Source organism: Vulpes vulpes, chromosome 6, assembly GCF_048418805.1.
Source record: "Vulpes vulpes isolate BD-2025 chromosome 6, VulVul3, whole genome shotgun sequence".
In the NCBI taxonomy this organism is placed as follows: domain Eukaryota; kingdom Metazoa; phylum Chordata; class Mammalia; order Carnivora; family Canidae; genus Vulpes; species Vulpes vulpes.
This window is the reverse complement of record NC_132785.1, coordinates 29751193-29764217: the sequence shown is the minus strand read 5'-3', so window position 1 is coordinate 29764217 and position 13025 is coordinate 29751193. Positions and strand designations below refer to the sequence as shown.

General features: G+C 36.6%; 1 long non-coding RNA gene and 1 other non-coding gene across 2 annotated transcripts in view; one reads left to right on the top strand and one right to left on the bottom strand.

Moving 5' to 3' along the window:
- LOC140599301 (uncharacterized) overlaps nt 1-13025 on the bottom strand; it is a 307189-nt gene that overhangs the window by 228264 nt on the left and 65900 nt on the right. The window lies entirely within an intron of this gene.
- LOC112934313 (U6 spliceosomal RNA) lies at nt 9613-9715 on the top strand. Its single transcript, XR_003237884.1, has one exon. It is a non-coding gene; the product is annotated as a U6 spliceosomal RNA (small nuclear RNA).

Sequence of the window (13025 nt, the reverse complement as noted above, 5' to 3'; positions counted from 1 at the left end):
AATCTCTAACTTTTATGGGGAGAAACATTAGATTAACAGCAGACCTCTCCACAGAGACTGGGCAGGCCAGAAAGGGCTGGCAGGATATATTCAGGGTCCTAAATAAGAAGAACGTGCAGCCAAGAATACGTTATCCAGCAAGACTCTCATTCAGAATAGAAGGGGAGATAAAGAGCTTCCAAGATAGGCAGAAACTGAAAGAATATGTGACCACCAAGCCAGCTCTGCAAGAAATACTAAGGGGATTCTGTAAAAGAAAGAGGAAGTCCAAGGGAACAATCCACAAAAACAGGGACTGAATAGGTATCATGATGACACTAAATTCACATCTTTCAATAGTAACTCTGGACATGAATGGGCTTAATGACCCCATCAAAAGGCGCAGGGTTTCAGACTGGATAAAAAAGCAAGACCCATCTATTTGCTGTCTATAAGAGACTCATTTTAGACCTGAGGACACCTATAGCCTGAAAATAAAAGGTTGGTGAACCATTTACCATTCAAATGGCCCTCAAAAGAAAGCAGGGGTAGCCATCCTTATATCAGATAAACTAAAGTTTATCACAAAGACTGTAGTAAGAGATGAAGAGGGACACTATATCATACTTAAAGGATCTATCCAACAAGAGGACCTAACAATCATGAATATTTATGCCCCAAATGTGGGAGCTGCCAAGTATATCAATCCATTAATAACCAAAGTTAAGAGATACTTAGATAATAATACACTTATACTTGGTGACTTGAATGTAGCACTTTGTACAATCGACAGATCTTCTAAGCACAACATCTCCAAAGAAACAAGAGCTTTAAATGATACACTGGACCAGATGGATTTCAGATATTTACAGAACTTTACATCCAAACACAAATGAATACACATTCTTCTCAAGTGCCATGAAACTTTCTCCAGAATAGACCACATACTGGGTCACAAAACAGGGCTTAACCGATACCAAAAGATTGGAATCATCCCCTGCATATTTTCAGACCATAATGCTTTGAAATTAGAACTAAATCACAAGAAGAAATTTGGAAGGATTTCAAACACGTGGAGGTTAAGGACCATCCTGCTAAAAGACGAAAGGGTAATTAGAAATCAGAAGAGAGGGATCCCTGGGTGGCGCAGCGGTTTGGCGCCTGCCTTTGGCCCAGGGCGCGATCCTGGAGACCCGGGATCGAATCCCACGTCAGGCTCCCGGTGCATGGAGCCTGCTTCTCCCTCTGCCTGTGTCTCTGCCCCCCTCTCTCTCTCTGTGTGACTATCATAAATAAATAAAAAAAAATTTTTAAAAAAAGAAATCAGAAGAGAAATTAGGAGAAGAATTAAATTAGAGAAGGATTTTAAAGAAGGAAATTAGAGAAGAATTAAAAACATTCGTGGAAACTAGTGAGAATGAAGATACAACCGTTCAAAATCTTTGGTATACAGCAAAAGCAGTCCTGAGGGGGAAATACATCACAATACAAGCATCCATTCAAAAACTGGAAAGAACTCAAATACAAAAGCTAACTTTGCACCTAAAGGAGCTGGAGAAAAAACAGCAAATAGATCCTACACCCAGCAAAAGAAGAGAGTTAATAAAGATTCGAGGAGAACTCAATGAAATGGAGACCAGAAGAACTGTGGAACAGATAAACAAAACCAGGAGGTGGTTCTTTGGAAGAATTAATAAGATAGATACCATTAGCCAGCCTTATTAAAAAGAAGAGAGTAAGGCTCAAATTAATAAAATCATGAATGAGAAAGGAGAGATCACCACCAATACCAAGGAAATACAAGCGATTTTAAAAACATATTATCAACAGCTCTACGCCAATAAATTAGGCAATCTATAAGAAATGGACGCATTTCTGGAAAACCACAAACTACCAAAACTGTAACAGGAAGAAATAAAAAACCTGAACAGGCCAATAACCAGGGAGGAAATTGAAGCAGTCATCAAAAACCTTCCAAGACACAAAAGTCCAGGGCCAGATGGCTTCCCAGGAGAATTCTATCAAACGTTTAAAGAAGAAACCATACCTATTCTACAAAGGTGTTTGGAAAGATAGAAAGAGATAGAGTACTTCCAAATTCATTCTATGAGGCCAGCATCACCTTAATTCCAAAACCAGACAAAGACCCCACCAAAAAGGAGAATTATAGAGCAATATCCCTGATGAACATGGATGCAAAAATTCTCAACAAGATACTAGCCAATAGGATCCAACAATACATTAAGATTATTTACCATGACCAAGTGGGATTTATCCCTGGGATGCAAGGCTGGTTCAACACTCGTAAAGCAATCAATGTGATTGATCATATCAGCAAAAGAAAAAACAAGAACCATATGATCCTCAATAGATGCAGAGAAAGCATTTGACAAAATACAGCATCCATTTCTGATCAAAACTCTTCAGAGTGTAGGGATAGAGGGAACATTCCTCAGCATCTTAAAAGCCATCTATGAAAAGCCCACAGCAAATATCATTTTCAATGGGGAAGCACTGGGAGCCCTTCCTCTAAGATCAGGAACACGACAGGATGTCCACTCTCACCACTGTTATTCAACATAGTACTAGAAGTCCTAGCCTCAGCAATCAGATAACAAAAAGAAATAAAAGGCATTTAAATTGGCAAAGAAGAAGTCAAACTCTCCCTCTTTGCAGATGACATGACCATCTGCACATAGAAAACCCAAAAGTCTCCACCCCAAGATTGCTAGAACTCATACAGCAATTTGGCAGCGTGGCAGGATACAAAATCAATGCCCAGAAATCAGTGGCATTTCTATAGACTAACAATGAGACTGAAGAAAGAGAAATTAAGGAGTCAATCCCATTTACAATGCACCCAAAAGCATAAGATACCTAGGAATAAACCTAACCAAAGAAGTAAAGGATCTATACCCTAAAAACTCCAGAACACTTCTGAAAGAAATTGAGGAAGACACAAAGAGATGGAAAAATATTCCATGCTCATGGATTGGCAGAATTAATATTGTGAAAATGTTAATGCTACCCAGGGCAATTTACACATTTAATGCAATCCCTATGAAAATACCATGGACTTTCTTCAGAGAGTTGGAACAAATCATCTTAAGTTTTGTGTGGAATCAGAAAAGACCCCGAATAGCCATGGGAATTTTAAAAAGGAAAACCATATCTGGGGGCATCACAATGCCAGATTTCAGGTTGTACTACAAAGCTGTGGTCATCAAGACAGTGTGGTACTGGCACAAAAACAGACACATAGATCAATGGAACAGAATAGAGAACCCAGAAGTGGACCCTGAAATGTATGGTCAACTAATATTCGATAAAGCAGGAAAGACTATCCATTGGAAGAAAGACAGTCTCTACAATAAATGGTGCTGGGAAAATTGGACATCCACATGCAGAAGAATGAAATTGGACCATTCTCTTACACCAGACACAAAGATAAACTCAAAATGGATGAAAGATGTAAATGTGAGACAAGATTCCATCAAAATCCTAGAGGAGAACACAGGCAACACCCTTTTTGAACTCGGTCACAGTAACTTCTTGCAAGATACATCCATGAAGGCAAGAGAAACAAAACAAAAATGAACTATTGGGACTTCATCAAGATAAGAAGCTTTTGCACAGCAAAAGAAACAGTCAAAAAAACTAAAAGACAACCTACAGAATGGGAGAAGATATTTGCAAATGATGTATCAGGTAAAGGACTAGTATCCAATATCTATAAATTATTAAACTCAACAGCAAAGAAACAAACAATCCAATCATGAAATGGGCAAAAGACATGAAGAGAAATCTCACAGAGGAAGACATAGACATGGCCAACACGCACATGAGAAAATGCTCTGCATCACTTGCCATCAGGGAAATACAAATCAAAACCACAATGAGATACCACCTCACACCAGTGAGAATGGGGAGAATTAACAAGGCAGGAAACAACAAATGTTGGAGAGGATGTAGAGAAAGGGGAACCCTCTCGCACTGTTGGTGGGAATGTGAACTGGTGCAGCCACTCTGGAAAACTGTGTGGAGGTTCCTCAAAGAGTTAAGAATAGACCTGCCCTATGACCCAGCCATTGCACTGCTGGGGATTTACCCCAAAGATACAGATGCAGTGAAACGCCAGGACACCTGCACCCTGATGTTTATAGCAGCAATGTCCACAATAGCCAAACTGTGGAAGGAACTTCGGTGTCCATCGACAGATGAATGGATAAAGAAGCTGTGGTCTCTTGTATACAATGGAATATTACTCAGCCATCAGAAACGACAAATACCCACCATTTGCTTCGATGTGGATGGAACTGGAGTGTTAGTGAAATAAGTCAATCGGAGAAGGACAAACATTATATGGTCTCATTCATTTGGGGAATATAAATAATAGTGAAAGGGAATAAAGGGGAAAGGAGAAAAAATAAGTGGGAATTATCAGAAAGGTAGACAGAACATGAGAGACTCCTAACTCTGGGAAACGAACAAGGGGTGATAGAAAGGGAGGTGGGCGGGGGGTGGGGGTGACTGGGTGATATGCACTGAGGGGGGCACTTGACAGAATGAGCACTGGGTGTTATACTATATGTTGGCAAATTGAACTCCAATAAAAAAATAATAAAAAAAATAAATCTTTGATAGATTTAACTTGTGAAGCCATGTGGTCTTGGACTTTTGTTTGTTGAGTTTTAAAATTAGTGATTCAATTTCACTGTCAACAATCCTCTATCAAATTTTTCTATTTCTTCCTTACTCAGGTTTGTGAGTTTGTGTGTTTCTAGGAATGTATTTCTTCTAGATTGTCTAATTTGTTGGCATATAATTTTTCATAATATTTTCTTATAATAATTTCTTATAATAATAATCTGTAGTGTGAATTGATTTTGTTTTTGAGTCCTATTTCTCTTTATTCTATCTCTTTTGATGAGTCTGGCTAAAGTTTTATCAATATTTTTGATCTTCAAAGAACCAGTTTCTGGTTTCACTCAATTAATCTATTGGGTTTTTTTAGTTTCTACATATTTTATTTCTTTATCTTCTTGTTGGATTCTTTCCTTTATGATTACATAGTGTCTTTCCTTGTCTCTGTTTTAAAGTCTACTTTATCCAATATAAGTATTGTTACCTTGGCTTTCTCTTTGCTTACATTTTCATGGGAAATGAAAATTTTCCACCCCTATACTTTCAATCTGCTTATGTCTTTGGGTCTGAAATGAGTCTCTTGTAGGCCACATATAGATGGGTCTTGCTTTTTTATCCATTCAGTATCCCTGTGTCTTTTTTTTTTTAAGATTTTATTTATTCATGAGAGACACAGAGAGAAAGAGAGGCAGAGACACAGGCAGAGGGAGAGGCAGGCTCCATGCAGGGAGCCTGACATGGGACTCAATCCCAGGTTTCCAGGATCACACCCTGGGCTGAAGATGGTGATAAACCACTGAGCCACCCAGGCTGCCCATCCCTGTGTCTTTTGATTGGAGAGTTTAATCCACTTACATTCAAAGTAAATATTGATAAATATGTACGTCTTGCCATTTTGTTACATGTTTTATGATTATTCTGTAGTTCTTCTCTCTTCCTTTCTTCTCTTGCTCTCTTCTCTCATAGTTTGCTGGCTTTCTTTAGTGATATATTTTGATTCCTTTCTCTTTATTTTTTGCATATATATCACTGGTTTTTGATTCGTGGTTACCATCAGGTTTGTATCTAACATCTTATGCATACAGCAGTCTATATTAAGTTGATGGTTAAGTTTAAATCCATTCTTTACTCCTTTCCCTCACCCCACATTTTTCCCCCACCCCACATTTTTCTTATATGGTGTCATACTTTATATCCTTTTATTTTGTGAATCCTTTGACTTATTTTTACAGATATACTTTACTGTTTTTGTGCTTCTTACTTTTATTACTTCTGATTATGGTCTTTCCTATGTGAAGAGCCCTCTTTAACATTTCTTGTAGGACTGGGTTAGTAGTGAAGAAATCCTTTAACTTTGTCTAGGGAACTCTTTCTTTCTATCCTGAATGATAGTCTTGCTGGATTGAGTATTCTTGCCTGAAGATTTTTTCTTTTCAGTACTTCAAATCTATCATGACCCTCCATTCTGGACTACGAAGTTTCTGCTGAAAACTTGGCTGGCTGACAACCTGATAGGGTTTCTCTTATACATGACTGTTTTCTTTCTTTTTTTATTTTTTTCATTGCATTTTATTTTATTTTATTTTATTTTTTAATAAATTAATTTTTTATTGGTGTTCAATTTACCAACATACAGAATAACACCCAGTGCTCATCCCATCAAGTGTCCCCCTCAGTGCCCGTTTTTTCTTGCTGCTTTAAAAGTTCTCTATCATTATTTTTTGCCATCTTAATTACTATGTGTCTTGGTATAGACCTCCTTGGGTGGATTTTGTTGGGGACTCTCTGTGCCTCCTAGATTTGGATGTCTGTCTCCTTCCCCAGAGTTGGGAAGTTTTCAGCTATTTCTTCAAATACATTTTCTGCCCCCTTTTCTCTCTCTTCTTTTCTGGAATCCCTATAATGCAAATGTTATTATGCTGGATGGTGTTGCTGAGTACCCCAAGTCCATTTTAATATTTTATAATTTTTTGTCTCTCCTTTTTAACTTTATTGTTGTCCTCCAGGTCACTGCTCTGTTCTTCTGCTTCCTCTAATCTATGATGTACTGGATTAAATCTGTGTATTGTTTTGGGTAACATGGACATTTTGACAATATTTGTTTTTCCAATCCATGAGCATAGAATATCTTTACATTTGTTTGTGTCATGTTTAATTTCTTTCATCGATATTTTATACTTTTCAGAGAACAAGGGTTTCACCTCCTTAGTTAAGTTTATTCCTAGGCATTTTATTAATTTTGGTGCAATTATAAATAGTACTATACTTTTTTTAGTTTCTCTTTCTGTGACTTTGTTGTTAGTATATACAGACACTATCAACTTCTGGGAATTAGTTTTGTATCCTGCCACCTTACTGAATTCATTTATTTCTTCTAATAGTTTTTTGGTGGCATCTTTAGGATTTTTTATGTATACTATTGTGTCATTTGCAAATAGTGACAGTTTGGATTCTTCTTTACCAATGTGCATGGCTCTTTTCTCTTTCTCTTGTCTGATTACTATGGCTAGGTCTTGTAGTACTATGTTGAATAATAGTGGAAAAGTAGACATCCTTGTCTTATTCCTGATCTTAGAGGGGAAACTCCCTGGTTTTCACAATTAAGGATGATGTCAGCTGTGGGTTTCTCACGTATGGCCTTTGTGATGTTGAGGTATGTTCCCTCTAACTCTATTTTGTTAAGAGTTTTTATCGTGAATGGATATTGAGTCTCTTTATTTATTTTTAAGATTTTATTTATTCACAAGAGTCACAGAGAGAGAGGCAGAGACATAGGCAGAGGGAGAAGCAGGCTCCTGTGGGGAGCCCAATGTCGGACTTGATCCCAGGACCCCAGGATCATGACCTGAGCCAAAAGGCAGATGCTCAACCACTGAGCTACACAGGTGCCCCAATATTGAGTGTTTTTAAATTGTTTTTCTGCATCTACTGAGGAGATTATATGATTTTCATCCTGGGTTTTTTTGATGTGGTGTCTGATGATTGAACCATCCCTGCATCCTTAGACTAAATTCCACCTGATTGTGGTGAATGCTATTTTTAAAGTATTGTTATATGTGGTTTGCTAATATATTTTTGAGGACTTTTGCATCTATATTCCTTAGGAATATTGGCTTGTAGTTTTCTTTATTGTGGTGTCTTTTTCTGTTTTTGATAATGTTGGCATGGTAGAATGTATTTGGAAGCTTTACTTCCTCTTCTGTCTTTTGGAATACTTTGTGGAGAGTAAGTATTAAGTCTTCTTTAAATGTCTGGTAGAATTCATTTACGAATCCATCTGATCCTGGGCTTTTGTTTTTTGGCAGGTTTTTTTTTTTTTAATTTTTGAATCAGTTTTGTTACTTGTAATTGTTCTGTTCAGATTTTCTATTTTCCCTGTTTCAATTTTGGAAAATTGTATATTTCTCACATTTAAACCATTTCTAGGTTGTGCAGTTTGTTGGCATATAATCAAAATTCTTTATTTCACATCATTTTTTAGACATGCTAATTCAAGTCTTGCATGAGTAAAATTCTCCAGAAAGAAGAACATAAATGATCAAATAATGAAAAGGCGGTAGTCTACGTTTAAACATGTTATTAGATCAAATCTATAGGCTAAGAAAAATGAATAATGGTTCATTTGCAAGTTGACTTAATGCATTCGCATAATTTTTACATCCCAGAGTTGTCCTTTTTTGTGTGTGTATTTTTCATTTGCCAACATATAGCATAACACCCAGTGCTCAACCGGTCAAGTGCCCCCTCAGTGCCGGTCACCCAGTCACCCCAACCCCCCACCCACCTCCCTTTTCAACACCCCTTGTTTGTTCCCCAGAGTTGTTCTTGATCTGACAAAAATATGCAAAATAAATGAAAACATAATACACAAATTTCTATTCTTTTTCAGAAAAAAAAATTGTTTCTCCAACATTTCTAAAGATTCCTAATCCACAAGGCACAACTGTAAACAAATGCAAATCAATATATCTGAGAGGTAGAGGAATTTACACAAATTACCAAGTGGTAAGAAGAGGCCATAGCCAAAGTATGGCCTCAGGTAACAACATAGTGATAAGGTGACTGCACATTTCAATCAATCCACTAAAATTAATTTGGCAATGCTATACACATTTGCAGCATAAGACACACAAAAGATAAGGTCATTTTCCTGAAGGCTCTCAATCAATCATCTCAATATCACTTTTATTGAAGTGCTGACCGCTTTCTCCTACATTGGTCAAGTTTTTATGACTGTCAGACATCCAGGAGAGGAAAGGTTCTATTGTTTTTCCTCAAAGGAAAATTCACTTTCAAAGACATTCACCAAGATTTTACCAACAAGAGTAGTAGTGTAAAACTTAATACACTGACATGGCCTATAGTGACTAAATACATTTCCAAGTGCCTAAATTCACATGAGAAAGAACATTTTGGTTTTCTTTTTGAGCCCAACATGGGACTCAATCCTAGGTCCCCTGGATCACGCCCCAGACTGAAGGCAGCACTAAACCGCTGAGCCACCAGGACTGCCCAAGAGAAAGAACATTCTATAAATGCCAATAACCAACTGTGCTGAATAATAGAGAAATAAGCTAAAGAAACCTGAAAAATATTGCTAAAAGTTTTTGAGCCCTGGTTACTTTGAAGATTTGAGACGAAAGACATAGATGACAAATGTATCTTAAGAATCAAATGGTCTTGGGACGCCTGAGTGGCTCAGCGGTTGAGTGTCTGCATTCTACTCAGAGCATGATCCTGGAGTTCCAGGATCGAGTCCCACATCAGGCTCCCTGCATGGAACCTGCTTCTCCCTCTGCCTATGTCTCTGCCTGTCTTTCTGTGTCTCTCATGAATAAATAAATATAATCTTTAAAAAAAAGAGAATCAAATGGTCTCGTATTCCAGTTCTGGCTCAATTATTTATAAACTACATGACCCCAGGAAAAGTCTCCCTATCATCTATTTGCACCTCAGTTCTGTCACCTATAATAAGTGGAAAATATTGTGCTCACTTCAGCAAAAGATGTACTAAAATTGGAACAATCCAAAGAAGGTTAGCAAGGTCCCTGTACAAAGATGACACATAATTCATGAAGAATTCCATTTTTTTAGAAAGTGGAAAATCTCACTACCTCATAAAGTATGATGTTTAGATGAGATAATATCTCTTTTAACAATACTAATTTAGAATTTGGCTCATAGTAAGCCTTAGATAAATGTTAGCTTTTACGTATTAGCAAAACACTAGCAAACACATATAATGTATATCATTGGGCACATGATAGATAATGTGCATAACATGCACATAGTATGTATGATTTAAATATACATATGTATATATTTACATATGTATGCATAGTATATATTTACATATGTATGCATATGTGTTTATATACACATATGTCTATTTATATGTGTATACATATGTATACTTATATACATATATGTATAATTCACTTCTATAATTCCATTCAGTTAATTTACAAAAGGCAGTTTGCCTAGACAAGATGATCATTTGCTCTAATCCAGGCAAGTAAATACCTATTGAAAAAAGTCAATCCATAGGAAATATAGTCGATAATAGTATAAATTTGTAAGGTGACAGTAATTATATTTTTTGTGGTGAGAATTTTGTAATGTATACAAATGTTACACCTGGAACTAATATAATATTGTATGTCAACTGTACTTGAATTAAAAAAAATCAATCCAGGGTGCATAGGTGACTCAGTTGGGTAAATGTCTGACTCTATTTCAGTTCAGGTCATGATTTCAGGGTTGTGAGATCAAGCCCCTTGTCAGGCTCCATGCTCAGCATGGAGCCTACTTAAGATTTCCTCTCTCCCTTTCCCTCTGTCCTCCCCAAAAAAGAAAAAAAATAAATCATATCATTTTTTGTCAAAAGAATAGGTAAAAATCTTGGACTTGTTTCAGTCAGAGAGAGCTGTTAGAACCCTGACTCAACCACTTTATATATGTGACTTTGGATATAATGCTTATTCTCCCTGTGTCCATAGGGCAAATGAGGATAATAAAAAAGTATTTATCTCATAACAGACATTTTTAAAGAGATAATATATGCACAGTGCTTAACTCAAAGCTTGGCATTTATCTGAAACTCAATAATAGTTACTATTAACTGTTATTTATTTATACAGGTCTGTGTATACCAGTTTATTAGGTTGGTGACATAGGTGTTTCTTTCGCTTCAGCTTTCTTAGCTGAGAAGATCCATAGTCCATATACATAAGTGGAATTTATGGGCTCTAGTCAACTAAAACACATTAGCAATGTCTAGGGACCAAAGGGAAGAAAGTAAGTTATTTTCAAAACATTCTGATGAGATGACATGTGTTTTATAAGTGAGACAAAAGGATATAGGTTGTTGTATAACACGCGTCAGCATTCTCTATTCCCTTTGTAACAGAGCAACCAACAAGACATGTGTCTCTTTCAAAAGCAGTCATTATTGAGCAGACACTTTATAAGTATAGCTAAGTGTAGTGCTAGACACTAGAGACAAAAAGATTTAAAAACATATCACCTGTTACCTTCTGGAGTTATAATCTAGTAAGTATGGTAGGCACTTAAAAAGTGTAACATAACTAAATATACAATTATAAATCATGTAGGAGCTGCAAAGAAAAAGTAAAATCTGCAACTGGGGAGCAAGGAGCATGATCAATCTTCCCAGTTTGCTTGAGGCTATCCTGGGTTTAGCACTGGAAGTCTCATTTTGTAAGAAGTAACTCAGTTCTAAGGAAACCAGGAGAGTTCCTCAGCCCAGAAGTAGAATGAGGAGACCTGATAGAGTAGGGGTCAGAGAAAGCCTCTCAGAGAAGGTGATTTTTATGCTGGGGCATAAAGAAAGAGCAGAAGTTGGCAAAATCAGAATCAATGCAAAAGCATTCCTGGTGATTGAGCAGATGTCTAAGGCCTGCGATGGGGAAGAATTTAGTGAAAAAGGACCAGAAAGGAAAGTTAACCTTGACATGAGGCCAGAAAGGCTGGCAGATCACACTGAGGGAAGGGGACAGGGGGAGGCAGATTTTAGCTGGACAGCAACAGAAAGATGCTGAAAACCTTTGAGCAGAGGAGTAACCAAGTTCAAAAATCCTATATAAGCTCCTTAATATTTTAAGACAATCACTCTGACTACTATAGGGAAAAATGATAAGAGAGAAGCAGCAATCTGTTTCAACATGCCCTTCAGGTTATACTGAGACACCCCTAAAGCTTGAGAACTACTACTTAAAAAGACAAAATTGCTTCCAAAGCAAGACCTAAAAAGACATGGGAATATAGTAATAGTATTATTCCGCTTTAGAGTCAAGATTCTGGAAAATAAGAGTAGGCCTATAAAGAGAACAGGGGCCTGTGTTGTTTGTGTTGACAAACGTGATTCAGGTTTTTCAGATTCCATATTACATCACCAACAATGTACTCATGATAGGAAAATTAGCAGCTAGGGGGAAATGTATTTAAGCTACAGTTTTGAAAGGCAAAGACAGAAATGACAAGTTTAAGATTTCTCAGTAATTACTAGGTAAAATGATGATTGTTAATGAAAAGAAAAACCGTAAAGGAGTTTCCAGAACTATGCAAAATCAAAATTCCTTCTAGTCCTGTATTTCTGTGATTCCACAAACAGAAAGACAATTAAAAACAAATTTTGGAGTATAGTTGATGCACAATATTACATTACTTTCAAGTGTACAACATAGCAATTCAATATATCTATATGTTATGCTATGCTCACCTCAAGTGTAGCTACCATCTGTCACCATATAATGTTACTACAATACCATTGACTCTATTCCCTATGCAGAAAGAGAATTTTAATTGGTAGTTAACTCTTTAGTATTTAGACCCAGATGATTAAATCTGAATATTCAAAATCCCAGGCTAAAATTTGTCTCAATTTTAATCCAAGGAAGTACACATGAACAGAGAGCTATTACTGAAATTTTATAGGATGAGACTCATGATGTGCAACAGTGAAAGGTAACAGTTTATCAAAAAGAAACATGCAATAGAAAACAGAAGCCTCTATGCACTGTGTGGGGATTCAAAGCTGAGAGCACATATGGTAGAAAAAATGTGTATGTCAAAAGTAAATGTGAGAGTAACAATGAAAGAATCCTAGAAACTCCTAGGCCAGAGAGAGTATATAGATGACACTTTCTTTAGATAAATAAAATAGTTGGTGTCAAGCTGTAGTAACAGTGAGAACACCAAATATCCTTACAACTCTTAGAGGACTTAACTCATCAGGAGAGAATAAAATATGTTTTCTTGCCTTTTAACACCAATTTTGTTCTTCAGATGAGAAAAGAAATAACTTGGGAATCTTACTTTGAGTCTAATTTTGACCACCAGAGAAGTGATTTGTTATGTAAATATATTCAAAATTTGAAGAC